The 21,576-nt window shown below is 36.0% G+C and overlaps 1 protein-coding gene and 1 pseudogene across 2 annotated transcripts in view; both read left to right on the top strand.

The window, feature by feature from the left end:
- LOC149534035 (Ubiquitin-associated (UBA) protein) overlaps positions 1 to 21,576 on the top strand; it is a 174,185-nt gene that overhangs the window by 81,384 nt on the left and 71,225 nt on the right. The window lies entirely within an intron of this gene.
- LOC149534036 (short-chain type dehydrogenase/reductase pseudogene) lies at positions 7,087 to 7,881 on the top strand (annotated as a pseudogene).

The raw sequence follows: 21,576 nt of genomic DNA, 5'->3' as shown, positions 1-21,576 counted from the left end.
GAGTATAGTAATGTCAAAATAACAAAATGTAGTGAAGGCCTTATCATTCCGAAACTCCGCATTGCTTGAACTGTTGGACACAACATGGTCAACTACACCAAACTAATACCAACTAGCCTTGCCTCTGTAACTGTACCATCTTCATCAATCTGTGTTGGCTCCTCTGGCTTTACATCCCACTGTGCGATTGGAACTCTCGTTGTACAAAAGTGTCTTGGGGACAATGAGATGCAACACACTATGTACAATCAAAGCTTCTCTGCTCTTCTAGATGTAAGTCTGGTCCCCTTAAGAGAGTGGATGAAGCGTAAGTAGTCCAATTCTTTCTTACAAGTTGAAGAATAAAAAACATGAAATATAAATTGGATGTATAGAGTGGTAGTCAAGAAAACAGTCCATGAAAATTCTACCACAGAATTGGGTCCCCTTGCACCATAGTTTCCATATCCATATTGGCTACATTACAATAACCCTTAAGAGTGTCAAATTTTGTACACTCCATACAAATAATGGTGGCCTCAACATGATTATACATCTTTTGTGGCCCTAAAATATCCTACCTTCACCTCAACATGATTATACATCTTTTGTGGCCCTAAAATATCCTACCTTCACCTCAACATCTGATATGGGTGTAACTCCACCCGCGTTTCAATGCATAGGCAGTGATGTGCATGGGAGTGTTGAGCTTCTCCCATCTCTGCCAAATGATTTGCTATGTTCATTCATTGTATAATTAATGTGTGGTCCTTGGGTCCTCTCACACAATAGTCCTCAATCAGTCAAGCATATTATCAATGCACTCATACACCTATCTATGGTTAGGTGCATTTGAATCCTCATATCTAATGTCTTGGAAAACTGGAGTAATGATGGAGACTATATTGCATTACCCAAAATGAATCACTCTTCGCAACAGCCTTCAACCTGCCCCCCTACCCTATCGTGGACTTTGTTAGCCTTGGTCACCCTATGTCCTCATAAAAAATGAAGCAGATATAGGTGTAGCTGCACTGTCTTCATTCAAACCCATAGCATATATATATCAGCTTTGTATTTCAGATTTGCTGGTCTCCCAAAAATGCACATGGTTCCACATCTTTTCATTGGATATGGACTAGGTGGGCATTAACCCTGGTCATGCTGCCTAAAAATTCAAGTGCACAAAAGTGGCACTTCTACAAACTTATGCTCCCATATGTCCCAAACCTGCTCAGTAAGTTTTTTGCAAAATATTTTATAGGAGACTTACGATCAAAATGACCCTTAGCATACTTTGCCAGTAATGTAATGTCCCCTTTCTGAAATGGGATTTAATAATAAATATTATTAAAATAAAAATATAAAGAAAATACATAAATAAATAAATAATATAATTTACTACAAAAAACGGTAATAACTAGTAATTATTAACAATCTACCCTTAACAATATAATATTGATATAATTAGCAGTAATAACAATATAATATATATCGCAAAATGTTGATGCAATATCAATATAATATTCAATATATACATTCAATATAATATCAATACGATAACATATGACATCAATATAATAATACAAGCTCCTTTGTTGAGGTGTTTTTGGTCATATATTATTATAATACCAAGTTCGAACTAGACCCGAAGTTCAAACCGGTTTGAACTTCTGTAGGTCTCGGGAGGGGGGGGGGGGGGGGAGATACCCACGCAACTTAGTATATATATATAGTGATAATAGTAATCAGAATAATATATATTAATGCTATATTCTAATATGAATATATGTGTGTGTAAGAAATATAGACTTTATATAGTCTATTATATGTATTAATAAGGATGAACTCAGAATTATTTATATATAATGTACATATCTAAATGTTCTATAACATATTTCTGAATGATCTACTATTTTCATTGTAATATATATACTCATTAGTAATACTGCAATTATAATCGTAATCATATATGTCCATGTTCAGATTCATTATGATTCAGTATTTGAGGAGGAAGGGACTGTAGTGTTTCCAAAGAGAGGCCTATATAAATCAACCAATAGGTTGATTCCCAAAATAGGGTAGGGATTAGTGACCCTGAATGCCTTGTGGGTATAATCTCAAGATAGGATAAGGGCTTGGATCTGTAAACTTTGAGAAAAACATATTGTGATCGGTACCTAAGCAACTTGGTTACATCCTAATCCTCTTCTCGAATCAGAAACCATGAATTCTATATTTCATTGAGTTCTTTTGTCTAATCTCCTAGGAAGTTTTAGAACTTTATTTATAACAAAAAACTACTAACTAACAACTCGCTATTCCATGCCCAAAGGAATAGGCAAACAAGAGTTATTACAGAGCAAGAAAAAAAGAAAACTATCCACTGAATAAGGAACAACTAATTGTTTAGTTACACAGAGAGAAAAAGAGCCTATCCACTTCTTTCCTAGATTTATTTTACATTACCAGTGATCATTCAACTTGCTCCATACAAGCTGTAGACAATTTACTGTTTGATTGCTTCAATGTCATTCCTTCCTCAACTGTTTTGACTTGATCTTCATGACATGATCCTTCTCGAGTGCCAACTTGACTATATTGTTTCATTGATCACTCTTGCATCATAATATTAGTATGCACAAAAACATGCGATGCATATTTTCATTTATTGTCAAAATAGCATTCATGAAAAATAATTAAAATTAATATGGATAGATTGAATAGTTATGTCCAACAGGAGTTTCATCATCCAAAGAGGTATTAAAAGATAAGTTGATGTCCAATACTAAGTTCATAAAAACATCTCAAAGACACTTATTAACCAAGTCCCATGACATTGACAATACCCAAACCCAAGTCAGGATAGAGAAAACATGGTAGACATTGATTCACATCGAGCTATTATTTGGGCTTATCAAGCCCCAAATTGGTTGAAGGAAAGAATGTAGAGGGATCTTCAAATATTTATCCTGCATTAGAGTTATAGGAGATATCCTATATTGAATCAACAAGCCAACAAAGAAGGGCAAGGTAAAGAGACTTTCCAAGATCACTAGGGATAAATTGGGGTCCAATTTTTTGCTTGTTGTAGTGTCTATGATTGATAAAACCAAGATTTAGATTACTCTAGGCAACATTTGATTTGGGACATGTGATGAAGTAATAGGTAATAGAGGAATTTGATGATTCTGCTCAAGCAATGAGGAAAGAATGAAGAAATTAGAAGAAAAGTACCAAAAAGTGAAGAATGAGAACAAAGGCTTGTTTCAATATTTGTAACGCTTATCTAATCCATTTAGGCAAGGAGACTAGGCATTTCTTCGCCCTACAACTCTTCTTAGGGAATCAAAATAAGACATTGAGGAAATAAGAAAAATCCCCGAAGGCACAAAAGAGTAGCTGAAAGGCATTTATAACAAGGCAAACAAATTTGTTGACTTAACATGGGTGGATGGGAGATCATTATTGAGGAAATGAGAAAAGCCACTCAAGGCACAAATGAATAGGTGAAAGACATAAAATGAGGCAGAGAAATTTGTTGACTTAGCATAAGTGGATGGGAGATCATTCGCTATTCTTTCCAGGATATAATCAGTGAGTGATAAACATCTTTACCAAAATGAGATGATCTCGCTCTTGGAGGCTTCGCTGGAGATTCTTGAATACGTTGATTGATGACAAATAATAAGGGATGACGAGGTGTATGATTTTGGTTGTTGGTACATTTTAGTAGTCACTAGAAAATAAATGTTTGAAAAATCCAGCAAGTCTGGTTGATTGAGGAAGGTAGTTGGAAATATCCAGATAGGAATTTTCAACAAAATTGTAGCCCTGTTTGCACAAAGATTGACTAAGGAAGAAATAATTGCAGATAACTTGAAGAACAAACTAGAGGAGCTCTTTAAAATAAATTTGTTCTTGAGAGATGACTTGGAGAATGTATCCATATTCTCAAATGTTATGTGCACTATTTAGGACTCAATGCAAGATTGGGAGAACAACTTCAATAGATTTGACAGAAATGCAAGCATTTTGGAATTCAGGTGATAATCAACATTGAATGTCAGTGTGGAAGAGTTGGAGATGGTGCTTTCTAGGTTTGTTGCATTCAAGGAAAGGAATTATGGGTAGGCTAGTTTTGTCCAATTATTGCTCAGAGGAAAACTTACCCCATTGTGTGTCAACTTTATCCATCCCCTCTGAGTGGCTTTTTTATTATTCCATGTGGACTTTCTCATGTAAGATTAATTCCCATCTCTTGACTTAACCCTAAATAGGGCTTATGGAGCCAAATCTCAGGTACTCATAATTTGATCTTGGTTGGCAATTGGAATCTTAGGGCCTATATAAGATGCTCACCCCTCATTTGTAAAGGAGCGAACATTAAGATTGTTGCTATAAGGTACCAAGATAATAGAGTTGCCATTGTAGTTTGGCGACTTCTTGAAACATTTCAGTGCTTCCATGGTTTTTTTGTTCCCTCACTGATATTAGATTTGCTTTTGTTAGAAATGGAAAAAGAAATATGTAAATAAGCAAAACCAGGAAAGAATCTAAGTGAGTAAATGCATGAAAAGATATTACCATAAAATAGGAGAGAGAAAGCTTCAAGCTCCAACACCATGAGACAAGATATTTGGAAAGGGGAAAACAAAGAAAACCCCTTGTGACATTATGAATGAGGCATGAAAAGCCTAAGAAGGAAGAGAGAGAGATAGAGAGCAATGCTCATACAATAATTGAGAAGAGGATGAAACCTCATTGTGAATGAGAGAGGAGGGTCATCTCTTAAATAGAGATGAGAGAGAGGAGTTAGAATGTAACTCCCATGTCTATGAATGCCACCATTCATAAGTGTGTGAGGCCAAGTGTGAGATTCCTCTTAAGGAGGAATAATCTAAATGAGGAATAAATATTTGTCCTCACATATTCCACTAGATGACAAAATAAGATGTAGTGGAAAAAGGACAAAAAAGAAATATATTAGGATACCTTGGCTTATATCCTAATATATTACAACAATAAAGAAAGGAGTTCTAACTTTGGTTTATAAACACACCAAGGAAAGATTACAACTTCTAACACCCCCCTTTAATCTTTACTTGGGGTAATTACATCAAAGGGTATTAAACTCATAATTTACAAAAATCTGCTACTTAATCTTCAATATGAAGTAATTTGATTGTCTTCAAGCCATATGGAACATTTGTAGATCCAAGAGAAGTACATGAGTCCTTTGAATGTGGAAGCATAGACACATCTTCATATGTGGAAAATCAAGAAGGTTCCTTGATGGATCACCTGAAAAAAAAGAACAAAAACAAGACAACTATCCACAAGTAGAATTACATTGAATTGTCCAGTTAGTAAAAAAATGAAGTTATAATAATTTAATCAAGGAGGAACTAAGAGAAATGAGAATAAATGAATGTGTTCACCAACATGCAATGGAGTTAACATGATATCTAAAATAAGTCATAAGCTCAAAATGATCATAATATGGGTCAAAATGACCAATCTTTATGCAATAAGTCTCTCATGAAAGAAATATACTAATGCACAAATGACCACAGACAAGGCCAACTAATGATACGTGCATCAACATTGCATCAATCATGTGGATATAGACAGTCCACTTAATGAATCATCCCACTGCAAGTTAATGGGTGATCAATCCATAACATGCATGACTCATGATCTAAGCAATAAAGTATGCAGATCATTATCACATTAATATATGAAAATAAAGTAAAAAAAGAGACATGCTGATCAAATTAGAATTATCATGATTTGTTAGGATACTCAAACGAATGGATTATGAGGATATAACAACATATTGCCTTCAAAGTGGATCAAATTATCTGAATTTGGAGGGGAAAACTCCAATAATAACATCCTCTTCATTGAGGAGCAAAAATGGAACAATATGGAGGGAAACTCCATAAATATCAACCTTTCAAAGTGGAACCAATAGAACCAAATGGAGGGAAACTCCATAAAGATATTATCTTATCAAAGTGGAATAGATAGGATCCAATGGAGGGAAACTCCATATAAAATGAGTGCACACCAATATAGGATGGAGGGATACTCCATGGGCCAGATAAGGAAACTATGTATCATTTATACTGAGGGGACCTACATAGTTATCCTTGAAAAAATTGGCTCCCTATGCAACTCAAAAAAAAAAATCATATAAATCATGTATATCAATGTTATAAAACCATAAAGTGCCAACATGTGCATGGAACGATGCTATAAAAGCATAAAACTGCAACCATGTGCAGATAGATCAATTAAATCAAATCATTAAATAATGAAGGCAATAGTGTAAGATACTCATAAAGCTGAATAATTGAGATAAATAAGAAGTATTTGGAAGAGCAATAAGCATAATTTATTAGATATCAGTTAGAATCTCCATGCAAGGTGAACACAAGTGAGAAGGTATAAAAGATGGGCCCACCATCAAAGACAAGAATCCTCAAAAAGGAATTATAAATGAGGATATTAAAAAAAACTTAACTTTTTATGTTAAAAATAAAACTTTGATTAGTTTTAATTTTTAATTCTAAGAAAACTTCTCAAAAAGAAAAAATCCTCCTTAAACTTCTCCCTTTTCTTACTTAAAACCATGTAAAATAGTAAGAGAGATTTAAAATAAAGTATTGCACTTGTCTGACAATGAATGATTACATGCCAAAAATAGGTTGACAAGAGGCAATAATAAAAAACAAATGATGCCTCTGTCAAGAGCTAAAAAAAGAGAAAGAATCTTGCATGAAAAGACAAGAAAACATTAAAAAAAAAATGATTACTCAAGCTGGCTTGCTGCAAAAATAGGGCTTCAGCCCAGGCAGGTGGCGGTTGGCTTTGTAAATGGCCAGCCTGGCTTTAGGGGCCATCCCTCTCACCTTTCCGTTGCCGAACCAACTGGATGTATCCACTGGAGATCACCATAATCAGAGTGATTCCACAAGAATGCAGAGGAGCCCGAAAGGCCCAAAAATAGGTGAACGAGGGAATTTAAATAAAAGGAAACTAAAATTTAGGTGACCGAAAAGCCATGCAAGACAGTATCATACGCATATAACAACTCCCCTGATGGCGAGATCTGGCAAAGCATTGAGGCATACCAGTGATGGTGTGAAGAGTAGTCTGGAGGATCGCGTGGCTATCGTGACAGGCGCGTCGTGAGGAATTGGCAGAGAAATCGCCCTCCACTTGGCGCGCAAGGGAGCATAACTGGTGATCAATTACGCTGGAAATGCAGAGAAAGCAAAGGAAGTTGCCCTAACAATTAACAAGGGCCGTGAAAAAGTGCGAGGCGTGACCTGCAAGGCCGATGTTTCCAAGGCGGTCGAAGTAGCCAAACTCTTTGATGTGGCGGAGGAAGCATTCGGCGCAGTGCACGTTCTGGTCAACTGCGCGGGTGTTCTCGACCCAAAATACCCTCCCTTGGTGGAAACCCCCGAAGAATCATGGGAGTCGACCTTCAATGTCAACTGCAAAGGAGCGTTTCTCTACTCGAGAGAAGCCACCAACAGACTGGTCAAACATGGCGGGGGTCGCATAATAAATTTGAGCAGCTCCGTTGTAGGGTCGCTTAGGGTTGGATATGGGGCGTACGCGGCCAGCAAGGCTGCCGTGGAGACAATGACCAAAATATTGGCGAGGGAATTGAGGGGCACCAAGATAACTGCAAATTGCGTGGCCCCTGGGCCAGTGGCCACAGAAATGTTCTTTGCAGGAAAGAGCGACGCTCTGATTGAACGCATTGCTAAGGAGGTTCCCTTGGAACGCCTGGGTGAGGTTGGTGACGTGGCTGAGCTCTGCACGGCCTCAAAGACTACCCCCAGGCGTGCCAGGTTCAGCAAGCGGCACTCTAGGAGACATTAATGGCGGAGATTGAGAATCTTCACAATCACAGACAAAGGCGTAGGGTTTCGGCATTGAGCCTCAGGAGGCAGTGGAGTCTCACTCAAATCGTCAGCTTGGAGAGTGATTAGATCATAGTAAAAAAGATATCTAGATAGGAAAACCTTTTGGCGGCAAGCCTACCAAAGGGGGTTAGATGAAAAACTAATATAAAATAAGAAGTAACCTGCACAAATTAGAGCACACAAAAGTTAATCGGGTTTGGCAGTAAACCAGCCAAATTCAAAAAAAAATTCAATTTCTTCCATCTTAAAAAGATTAAAGAAGAAATTAGTGAAATCTCTCTCAAGAGTCTCCAAGAATCGTACCTTCATGCAAACACTCAAAACAAAGATTAAACTGCTCTGATACCATGTTAGAAATGGAAAAAGAAATATGTAAATAAGCAAAACCAGGAAAGAATCTAAGTGAGTAAATGCATGAAAAGATATTACCATAAAATAGGAGAGAGAAAGCTTCAAGCTCCAACTCCATGAGACAAGATATTTGGAAAGGGGAAAGCAAAGAAAACCCCTTGTGACATTATGAATGAGGCATGAAAAGCCTAAGAAGGAAGAGAGAGAGATAGAGAGCAATGCTCATACAATAATTGAGAAGAGGAAGAAACCTCATTGTGATTGAGAGAGGAGGGTCATCTCTTAAATAGAGATGAGAGAGAGGAGTTAGAATGTAACTCACATGTCTATGAATGCCACCATTCATAAGTGTGTGAGGCCAAGTGTGAGATTCCTCTTAAGGAGGAATAATCTAAATTAGGAATAAATATTTGTCTTCACATATTCCAGTAGATGACAAAATAAGATGTAGTGGAAAAAGGAAAAAAAAGAAATATATTAGGATACCTTGGCTTATATCCTAATATATTACAACAATAAAGAAAGGAGTTCTAACCTTGGTTTATAAACACACCAAGGAAAGATTACAACTTCTAACAGCTTTCAAGTTGATTATTGGAAGGAGATTGATAGATTTGTTATAGTGAAACTATTTTGCTCATGCTTTTACTATTAGATGTTTTCTATGTGTAGTGTAAGGTTGGTCTAAGCCATTTAACTGGATGCTTACTCTCAATCATTGAATGTGCATTGTTCCATGATGGTGCTCATTTGTGATTTGAAAATATTTTGCACAACCCTTGAAGATTGCACCTTCGGTTTGTAGTTATTGAATTTGGTGAAGCAAAGTGTGGTAGATTTCACTTTGGCAGTACTTGTCTTTTGAGTTTCTAGGATTAGAATAAATTTCTCAACCCTTATCTCATTTACTTTCAACATATTTTGAGAAAACCCCCAAAATACTTTCATTGCTAAATCGTTAGAAAGCTTCCAAAACCAGTATTCTTTGACTTGTCTTGGGAAAATAATAAAGTTTCTTTGTGTTGGCAGAGCATATCACGACCATTGAACTTATTCGGCCATAAAGAGTGTTAATGTTTCATAGCTTCAGTTGGATAACCTCACGGGACTAAAAGTTACATATATATATATATATATATAATAAGTGATATTTATATATGCTCAAATATATGTGTGTGTATAGTTAATAACAAACTATTATATTAATTAAATATTAATGAATAGACATGCCCCGTGAAGGGACATGAAAGGATATACCTTACGGACAATGCAATTACATTTGTAGTGATCCTTAGGAAATCCAACATGGTATCAGAGCCAACTGCAAATGTAGGAATCATATACAAGCAATGGAAGAAATTTAATCAAATAGAAGATATAGAGCGAAGCAATGAGCATCTAACCTGTGAAAAGGATATTAAGGAATGATCATAGAACTGTAGAAGAGGATTTACAGCAAAAATGATAATCATGATGACAGGGTCATGTAATTCAGTGTGCAGAGAGGAGACATTGAATGGAATAAGGAGGGAAGTATGCCAACATAAAACATTATAATTTACACATACAAATTGGAGACATGGAATAGAAAAATTGTTAGAAATTTGTTCAGCGCTCCCCTTGGAATTTGTGACAAGGGCTTAACCGCCTCTTGTGTACTATAAGTTGAGTGGTTGTAACGGGCATTGACAGATTGGTCTTTTGGTGCAATGGCAACTCCACTTTAACAAGTGGTATCAGAGCTTGGTCACAGGTTCAAATCCTTAGACACTCGGGTAACGCTAAGGGGGAGATTGTTAGAAATTTGTTCAGCACTCCCCTCGGGATTTGTGACAAGGGCTTGACTACCTCCTCTGTACTATAAGTTGAGTGGTTGTATCGGGCATTGACAGATCGGTCTCTTGGTGCAACGACAACCCCACACTAATGAAAATCACATGAAGTCTATTTGTTGACACTCAATAGAAGACAATGCGATCTGCGATGATACTGAAATCATAAGTAACTAGACACAATTCAATCATTGAACTATCATTAAGGGAAAAGGCAAAAAACTATTGTAAGGAGTGAAGAATATACAGTTAGCGCTGCATCTATAAGGAGGATATATATATATATGTTTTTGTATTGGAAAAGCTCCAACTATGACTATTGCAAGCCACAAATGAGCACAATCAAAGCGACTTGTTTTAATAGACAATAAGTATCATACATGCAGTGACATAAAGAATGCACACAGTTTATAAAAAAGGATCTTCTCCCAATTTATTGGCATAGCGACATTCTTGTGGCAAGTATATAATATGCTAGGTTGGATGTATTATTACAAAACAACCTATTTGTTGGGGTTTAGAAAAAGAAAAAAACAAGACTGAATAGTGTGTATGAAGACTAATAAAGTGCACGATAACACTCCATATTACATCAAGGTCGGTTGACATGGAATTGAAGAAATCTGCAAACTCCAAGGGGACAATACAATTTATAACATTTGGAAACCATAAGAATAAATTATTAAGAAAGGTCAACGTTAAAGGTTAAGTACCATTGGTAGTGGGACCCTTAATTCAAAGCTTAGGAACACTCACTTGTCAAGGGTCAACATCGATATATAATAAATTAATTTCAGGAAAATGGAGGAGATTGAGATTTTGAGGGCGCTTGATATTTATTTAGAAGGCTACCTTAAAAGAGAGGGAGTAGATAGAGAAAATGGTTCAATCAACTGTCTGTGATCTTGGTCGTATTGATTCAAAGGGAGTAGACCATGTTGAAACAGATTCTCCAGTACTCAATAAATTGTAACAATCAAGAGGACTGCAATTTATAAATATTCTTCATAGCTAGATTGGCCTACCCCCTGTGTATATCATGAGGAAGTGATGACTTTCAAATGATTATCACTTGTATTTGTAGAAGTTATTGAAAGGTGATGATCTTACAATAACTTGATTTTCTATTATGATGGATATCTTATGATGTCTCTGCAGATCATGATAGATTATTCTTTGCATGGTGAATGTTCATATGGGAAGCATTATGAGAATGCGTGTGCACATACCTTCTGAACATTTTGAATACATGGTGAATGTTATGCAAATTGATGTTCAAGAGGCCATTACCTAGAGTACATGGTGAATATCAAATGAGTTGACATTCAAGTGGCCATTACTCTTAGTACTTGGTGAATATCTTGCAACTTAACATGCAAAGGCCATTGCTCAAAGATTACGTGGTGAATGTCAAATGAGTTGACATTCAAGAGGCCATTGCTCAAAGAGTACGTGGTGAATCTCAAATGAGTTGACATTTAGGAGGCCATTACTCCCAATTTCTTTATATTACATTGAGGTAATATATCATCATGTGTTTATCCTCCCTAGCTAAGAGGGAGTATTAATGTTTGGAAGCTTCAGTTGGATAAACTCATGAGACTAAATTGAAGTTACATACATATTATGTATGTATATTAAATATTTGATATTTGTATATGTTCAAATATATGTGTATAGTTAATAACAAACTATTATATTAATTAAATATTAATGAATAGACATGCCCCATGAAGGGACGTGTCTATCCATATTTTATCCAATATAAGAGAGATGGTTGTCGTATGGAAAGCATGTGCCTTATGGGCAATGCACTTACATTTGCAGCGATCCTTAGGAAATCCAACAAAGAGGACCTTGGAATTTCTTGTATGATGTTTCACAATCTTAGCATACAAGTGATTTTGTTCAAGAGAGGATAAGATACCCTGGTATTTTATTCTTTGTCGGTGTCATTAATTTGATCATTACAAAAGACACATCAACAAGTCATTTAGACAAATTTGATATAATTGCCTAGGCAAGGAAGTTGCTAATTGTTGGGGCTTCTTGATCATATTTCCAAGCTTCTAGGTTTACCTTCAATGAGGCACAACTTGACCCCCATTATTAGCATGCATATTTGTGTACTTGGAATGCCCAAGATGCTCAAATTTGCTTAGGTGTATCCAATAATTCAGACTGCAAGATTAAACATGCAACATAGACGAAATTTAAACTACATAAGACTCTTGCTTGATGCTTCTTACTTCTCTCTCATGCGCATCATAAAATTTGGAGAATCCTCATAGAAAAAACTTGAGCCACTGTAAACCATTTTCTGTACACTCCTATGGGATCTGGTTGCTTTTGATATCATATTTGATTGAAGGAACAAGTTGTGCGAATTACATTGTAAAATAGCTTAATATGTAAGCAAGAGAATTAATTTACAATATCTACACAAAGCACCCACAAAAATGTACTATTGATAGAACAAGAAAACAATGCCTAAACAATTTTAAGAATATGAAACCTTAGTAGGCATTATTGTAATAACACTTAATTAGTCTAATAGCCATGAGGTCTTTTAGAGAAGCTTTGTATAAATTGCCAAGGCAAGGAGGTTACTTATTGTTGGGGCTTCTTGATAACATTTACAATCTGCTAGGTTGATCTACCAGGTGATACAAATTGACCCATATTATTAGCATGCATTATGAGGCTCATTTCATACCAAAAGTGCATGTTGCCTTTTTGGTTATGGTGTTTGTTCCTCTGTGGCTTTATGGGTTTGTCGCAGAGGAGTTTGGAAATCATTTGGATTCCCTTCTTTTTCTACTACTCAACATATGGATTGTTCCTTAAAATGTGTATTACACATAAAAACTAGTGTAGTGTATTTTTATTCTCACCGATGTATATTATCATTGGTTTCATATGGTCTGTTGAGTAATGTCCTCCTTTTCATGTTGGTTCATTGGTCACATCAAAACTACAAATTCCATGCCTCAGTTTTACAGTAGAACAATTTTATATAGATTTATTTTTCTACTCAAGGTCCTAGGATTTGCAAAAGTTGCATTCCAAAAGCATAATAAAGCTTGCAATTGACATACAAGTATGCCACATAGATTCATTAATATTGTATGCGAACCATTCCATCAAAACTATTTGGAGAAAAGTAAACTCCATTTTGTCGGTAATATTTTCAAAGTCTAGAAATGAACATGTTAGTTAATGACTAACTAGTTGGTGATGTAATGTCATTTACGCCATTTAAGTTTAGGTAGTTGTCGATACTTGATGCTCCTTGTTGACCAATTGACACTATATATATATTTACTTATGTTCTATTGTAGGCAAAGTTCCTAGCTCGATCTTGACTCAGACTCAAATGGCCAACTGGACTCATGATTTGGCTATGACTTGACAAAATGAAAAAAAGCTTCAAAATTTAGAGATTTTTAACAATTTAAAACATGTTTCATGCACCCATTTTTAATAAAGCTTAAAGAAAGTATAATATCATAAAATAGAAGCCAATTTGATCATATACATAAACATACATCCATCACATATGTACAAATGTAAATCATAGCTGAAGGAAATGGAAAACATAGGTATATAGAATTATAAATTTTGCCAAATGTATATAAAATCCAAGAAATCCACGACATCAAATGTTCCCAAACATATGTGTAACTGTAAACAAAAACAAGTCTATGGGTCAGGCTCTAGCTCAATCTCAACCTTAGCCTAAATGTAGTTTGTCTGCCTCCTACATGAGGCAAACAAACTACATTTAGGTCCTAGATGATAGAGTTTCCATAGTCTCCACATATGAGGTGCCCCAATGATCAATATCAATTGTGCCTCTAGGGATTGCTAGGATTCTTGGTTGTTCTGAAAGTTACCCTTCTGTTCTGGACTTCTTTACCAAGAAAGGATCCCTAGTCCTTGCCTACTTGGTGTTTGTGTTCATTTTCTTTTTCTTTCTCTTCTTCTCTTTTGTGTTATTGCTTTCCTTTGCTCTGCTCTTTTTGGACACTGTTTTGTGATCCTATTGCTGTTAGCTTCCTTGATTGTATGCTTTCAGTCCCTTAGACCCTTTTCGTGGTCTCTTGTTGGACATTAATAGATTTATCTTATCTTATCTCTCTCTACCATAGCTTCACCCTCAGCCTCTATGTCTGCTTAGTCAACCCAGTCATGGTCTTTCTCAGTGAAGACGGGATCAATATACTCCATGAGACATTGAGACTCTGGATCGATCTCCACTAGAGTGATTAGAGAGGAGTCAGTGTCCAAAATCTGTTTGGTCCTAAGACAAAGGTTGTTATTGATGCAAAATATCATAAAAACAACCAGTCACCCAAGATCATGCTGATCCAAACTCAAATTCTCTATCAAACTGAACACAATTTGAAATCCATCATGTAGTCATCATCATATAAGAGGAACTATCAAACAACTAATCTCCAAATCAACATACTTGTACCAACTCACTATTAGAACCCTTATCCAATCTAGGACCCAAGATATCTTGTCATCAAGGCATTACAAGTGTCCAACCACACACTTTAACATTTCAATACAATGTTTCCAAGGGATCAATGGACTTAACAGACCAACCTTTACAATCCTCATTAACAAAAGAGACTATCAATAGTCATGGAAGCAACTGATGATCCATGAGTATACTTTTAACTCTCATAGTGGGGTCTAGCCTCGAGGCCTATCAGGCCTTGCTGATGCAATCCATCCACACTGTCAACCATCATTAGAATCACAGACACTTACCTTTAAAAAATCTTATCATACCAATTTCAAGAGTCCACTTGTTTGATCCATCCCACAAGAACCTGCAACATTCACCATGTTGACAACTTCCAACTAACAACATTAGTTCATAGCTGAAAACACCAAACAAAATTCAATTCTTGTTCCTTGTCCTTGGATTGCTTCAATCCTCATGACCATGGCAAACAAAATCAAATCCACTTCCTTTCCAAACATCAAATCATCCTTTTTCTGTTGACTGTAATTCTCTGACAGTTCTGACAGTATATTCAAACAATTAATAAACCAAACATCAAAGATCCATTTATCAGACATGGAGAGTTTTCTTTAGATACTGTCTCCAACATACCAAACCATTTATATCTTTTCTCAAGCCCTTGACATCCATTAGACACAACTAGAGTTAATTACTGTTATAATGACAGAGAATTCCTAGTCTCAGTCCGCTAGGGATTCCTAGTTCTCATCACTGACGAACCCATTCATTCTTAAACCAATTGCATGTTGAAGTAAATTGAATCGTCTGTCAATCCTACGTGATCATGAATTTTCAATGGTTAAAACTCAAGATATTGACAAACCCTTGTAAAAATCTCTGATCTTGAGGGTTTAAAGATAGATCTTTCTCTATGATCCACTGCAAATGCTCTCTTGGCTCAAAACAAAGTTAATTCACCAGACTTCATTTCTAAATAGGTTTTGATGATCATTTAATCCATTTTCATGCAGAAAAATGTTCAACAACAGCAAATAACATGACTCTTATCAGAAAACAGTCAAGGAAATGATCAAAACAACACCTTTCCTCCTCCATTCAGAATCCATTACAATTGATTCACATGTAATCTACTTACTTTCTATGTACGTGAAATATCTGCAATCAAAATTGTATATCATGTTCTCAACTGTTACCAAATGCCTGCAGGGTGGTGACACTTAGAGGCTTAATGTTTCTAACTTGTGCAATTCCCCTCTAACCCTTTTCCACTGCCTTAGTCACAACCATTTCGTCATTCTTATGGCCATTTTACAGTTTCCTAACTGCTCAACTGATTCTAAGACCAACTTGCAACATGTTAGCTACTTTTGCAAAATGTTGCATTTTACAAGCTTGACGAATTTTGCATTTTGACACAAATTACCGAAAAAGTTTGTGCGAACACTTTTAACCACTCAAAATAGACTAGAAATGACCATTTACAACATTCTTAGCCTTTCAGAGGCACATTTTTATAATTTGACCATATTGATCACAATAGGTTCTCATTACACAACTTGGTAAACTTAAGAATCTTAACATTTATTTTTGCCTAGCTGCAATTGTGTCTAAGCCTCTATGCTAATGCTTCTTACAAAGATTGCCCCTTCTTGATAATTATATTTATCCAGCTGGAGTGTTGTAGTTGAGGTTGTTCCATCATTACACAACTTCTACAACACTATATACATGCCACTAAGAACCTCTTCATTTGCCTTGAAGTCATTAGGGAACAAAATGTCAAATTGAGTTAATAAGTTGTAGCATGGAAGGGCCTATGAAACTAGTTTTGCCATCTCCTATCAATAATCTCCCATATAGGGCTATACTTATCCTCAACTCTTGCATATGTGGATCTAATGGCCTCCTTGATCCTATCCATGCCCTCATATTGATAGCCCATAGAGGGCTTTTCCCCATCAACAACTTGTAGGAGAACTACAAGAGGCTTAGTGACCTATATGTAATGTTAAACAAAAAATAGTTGGTTCAGAATTAAAATAAAAAAAAGGCAAAATTGCAAATGGAACAAAAATATGCATGTAGATTAAAAGTAAATCACTAAATAGTAAATACTAAATGCTAAATTGTAATAAATTAACTTGCACGATTTCTCCACAAGGGGTCTAGAAACCCGACTCATCAAAGATATAATTCACCACATCTATCCCTACAGTGGTTGTAGTATAGGATGAGGAAATCCACACCTCACCAACAAACATGTGCATCAAAGCTACCTTAGATTTTATCAAGGAATTCAGTATGAGGAAATTTGAGGCAAACCTCTTGATACCAGGATGAGTCAACTCCTTTTGCCCTGTGTATTGCCTCATAATGCTAAGGGCCAATGCATGATTGTTGATAAATGTGTAAATATTTTCAGCTCCTTCATCACACGATTTCACCCATTCAATCTTACCAACATCTTCCAACATGAGGTCAAGACAATGGGCCACACATGGAGACCAAATTAGTTTTGGGTGCCTCTCCGTCAAAGTTTACTTGCAACAGTTTTAAATTAATTAAAAATTTAGCCGTGTTAAGTAAATTTCAAAAAAATTCTTATCTCCCTCTTTATCAAAACTTGATAAGTTAAAAGTTTCCTGCAATAACATAAGTTGCTGCATTATTTGTCACCACCTACACCACATTTTCTTTTCTCATCTCTTGTATGACTTCCTCAATAGTCTCACATAAGTATGTGGCATTTCTCACATGTGAGAAAGCATCAATAGACTTCAAGAACATGGTGGGTCCTAAAAATAGAGAAAATTAATTATCATATATCAATCAACAAATCAAAATTTAATTATTTAATTCATCTAATTAGGTAAGTAAAATGATGATCAATCACCTTTGTAGGGAACAAGAAAATTTAGGAACGTTCTATTCCTCTTATTTGTCCAAACATCTGTCATGATTGTGTAACCCTTTTGGCTCCAAGATTGTCGATGGTCCTCTAGCTCAACTTTCGTATCCGTAAAAATTTCTAATAAGAGGGGGCCACTTCCCTTAGCATTAATAGGGGCTTTAATCTTCGCACCAAAAACGAGAATGGCACCTATCACAAATAGATTATGATTAGACAAAGTAGAGTTCAACTTCAAACTATAAATTTTAAAATTTACTTTTAATCTTAAAACAATCAAATCAAAAAGAATTTACCTAGCTGCAATAAATAGAATGTTGCAAAATACCAAAAACCGCAAATTTTTTTTCTTGCAATATCATGAATCTCCTTGTTCCAACCCATGCTCACAAGTGAGAGTTGTGCACTAGGAGTACTTGTGGCAAAGTTATCCAACCTGGATCTCCAGACTCTAGGGCTAGGAGGAAAATTCACGAAATACGAGTAGATTAGGATATTTGCACTTAGCAGGTGTACTATTTACAAAGGAAATTGAACGCTTATACGTCCCAACCAGCAGCTCTAGAGACACATCCTCCCAACTCTTCTTAGCTTGTTTTTTATATGTGTATTCAACATTGTCCCTATTTTGTATCTATCGTCAAGAGATGTCGTTCTTTTTGGGGGGATGAAGTTGTTGGGAATAAATTGTAAACCTTTGGGAATAGTTATTAGATAAGTGTGTAAGTTGTTTGGTACCAAAGGTAGCTGAAAACGACGGTTCAGTCACAACCATTCGGGTACTATATGTACATCCACCTGAGCGGCATTTGATATATGAATCAAAAGTTCATTGTCTTATATTGTATTGACATGTGTATTCAACATTGTCCCTATTTTGTATCTGTCATCAAGAGACATTGTTCTTTTTGGGGGGGATGAAGTTGGGAATAAATTGTAAACCTTCGGGAATAGTTATTAGATAAGCGTGTAAGTTGTTCGATACCAAAGGTAGCTGAAAACGACAGTTCAGTCACAACCATTCGGGTACTATATGTACATCCACCTGAGCGGCATTTGATATATGAATCAAAAGTTCATTGTCTTATATTGTATTGACATGAACATTAATGGAAGTAGTAGTACAGTTTTATGAAACTCAGTGTTACATTCTTTACTTTTTCCTTTTCAAATTCATAGCTTTGTCATACACATCATTGTACAATTTCGTTGATACTATCCTAATTTTTCCTCTCAGAAATGCATTCAATCCGTCAACGAACCATCGCGTCTTCAATTTGTCCATCGGTTGGATTTCCATCTTCCGGAGCGATTTTTTCAACCTTCTATTGTAGGCTTGGACAGTTTCCTTCTTATCTTGTTTAGTGTTGTAGATTTCTGTGACGATCTCATTTTCGTCCCGAAGTAGGTTAAATTTTGCGTGGAATTCTTTTCAAAGATTGTCTCATGAACCTATTTTTGTTTTGTCCATGTCTGAATACCAGTCAATGACACCACCCTGTAGGGATGCAGGAAACTACTGAACCCATTAGTCTTTATCAGTAACCCCATTTGCCGCCCAGATAGTTTCTCACGTATGGAAATGTCTGACAGGATCTTCCTTCAGGTCACCGATAAACTTGGGTAGTTTTTGTTTCTGCGACATGATTCCTCTCGTTTGTCCTCGACCAACTGTTGTGTTCTTGAACTACTAGGATTGGATCGTGGAAGGTTTCTCTGACCATCGTGCTATGTCCTCCCAACACTTCTCGCTGCCTCAGTGTCTTAGGCTTCCTTCGCTTCCTCTTCCCCATTGCTTCAGTTGCTTCTGCCTCAGTTTCCCTCCGCTCCAAGTGTGATAGATATGTTAAAAAATTGTTCACGTGTCTCTTCAATCAAACCCTATCCCTATCGTGTCTCCAAGAGTTCCTCACTATTGCTCCCCGGTGGTCTAGAGAACCGAACCGTTCCCCTTTAGTCAATGCACCTCCCACGACACCCTCGTGGTCACTCTCTGTGACACCTTCATGGTTCCCTTCGACGAGTTGCTTTAACCTTCGTCTTCATTCGATTTGCTATGCAAGAATTAGGGCTTGGTGTTTGGCATGTACAACATCGATTTGTTCCCTTCTATTTCTATCCTTATTTAGCGTATTTGGCATATATACTTCTCATTCATGAGTTTGAAGCAACATGTATAAAAATAGCAGTTTTTTTAATGTATATTTTCTCTACATTATCATGGGTCGTCAATGCAACTGTTACAGAATTTAGTGCGTTTTTAACTCACACTCTTTTGACATTTCACTTACATTCCCATGGCTTAGTGCTCATGAGTTAGACCTCCGACGGGTTTCATCACGGTCCTTTCATTCCTGATAATTGCATTCCAGGTAGTTTCAAGGGATTTGTTGCCTGCATTATTCTCGCTCAATTTCCTCTCGTTGCGTTGTTTGTGCCAGAATCACTTGTGCAAACAATCGAGGAAATTTATGCAACTAGCGGTTTGCAATGAGGCTTATGTTCAGTGAGTCCCAAACAGTGTCCTCTAGAACCCCTTCATGTACAACTTCTCTCTGTACGAAGGTTTCAATACTAGCGCGAAACAAAATATGAAAGTTTGTGGTCAGTTCATGCTCGCCTTTGTATAGCTTGGTTATTTTGTTTTTGTTAGTTCTCACATTCTCCTCAAGAGGTATTCCCATTTATTTTGCTCTTTGTATGCCACTGTTCATGTTGCTCTCCCCAGATTCAAAATCAACAACACCAAATGTTTACTGTCACGGGTAAACATGTTTAGTGCATAATAGAAAAGTAAAGAATGTAACACTGAGTTTCATAAAACTGTAGTACTACTTCCATTAATGTCCATGTCAATACAATATAAGACAATGTACTTCTGATTCCTATATCTAATGCCACTCAGGCGGATGTACATATAGTATCTAAAGGGTTGTGACTCAGTCGTGGCGTTCCAACTACCTTCGGTACTTGACAACTTACAAACTTAACTAATAACTATTCCTGAATGTTTACAATTTATTTCCGACAATAACTCGCAACAAGTCTGGGATCCTAGATTGGAAGTTTGGATTGTTTAGGTTGTAGATGATGCATTTAGAAATAAAGGTAATATCCTTCTGCCATGTTCTTGTGATGTTTTCTTTATATTTGGTATTGCCATATAATATGTTTTGGTACATTGTTTACTCTTTGTAACTATCATGTTCCCCTTGTGATAAACATTTTGGCATTGGTGCTATATGAATCCCAAATATCTAAATTGTGAAGGAGAATGGTAAAAGGTAGCATTCTATGTTACCCCAAGTTTCCAGGACAAGGGGATGAGGAAACGGGTTTTTGAGACGGATGTTTTTTTGCTCAAAGCCAAGGATGGCAGGGGACAATAGTGGGAACAACTATATAAAATATAGAAAAAAATATAAAATATATAGGGAAATTTTAAATATTCATATAAAGGCATGAATAAAGCATGCTTATATAAACTATAAAACCTTAACATATAATGTTTGTGATGAATAATTTAACTTTAGAGTTCACATGAGAGAGGAAATCAAACAAATTATCAAAACTAAAACTTTAATTTAATGGGACAGCCAAGGGAAAAGTTTCTGGAAGTTTTCGAGTTTCTAGGACATCCCAAAAAGGGGGTGGGTCAAATTTTGCCAGAAATGCATTCCCAGGTAATGTAGGTAGTATTACAATATAGTGGGAGCACCCTATGAATTATTAGAAGTCTTTAATTCCAAAGAAGAAACCATAGTAGAGGAAGATCTATTAAGATTCTTGTGTACTCACAAGAAGCATTTGTTAGTTTTGTTGAATTCTAGGATCAATTCTGCAAATGTAGAACCATGGCCATTGTTATTGATGATGTCCAAATGCAGATTTGAATCTTATATAAATATGAGAGGAGACATGTCTTATCAAGAGACATGTCTCTATGGTGTAAACATCATTTAAATAATATTATATTAACATGAATAATAATAATATGTAACAATACATATATATAATATAATATATATATTACATACTATAATATATATATTATATACA

The sequence above is a fragment of the Cupressus sempervirens genome, chromosome 10, assembly GCF_028749045.1.
Source record: "Cupressus sempervirens isolate cs-2001-9-10 chromosome 10, ASM2874904v1, whole genome shotgun sequence".
NCBI classification, from domain to species: domain Eukaryota; kingdom Viridiplantae; phylum Streptophyta; class Pinopsida; order Cupressales; family Cupressaceae; genus Cupressus; species Cupressus sempervirens.
Note: the sequence above shows the minus strand (reverse complement) of the source record. Positions and strands in the feature narration are given on the sequence as shown.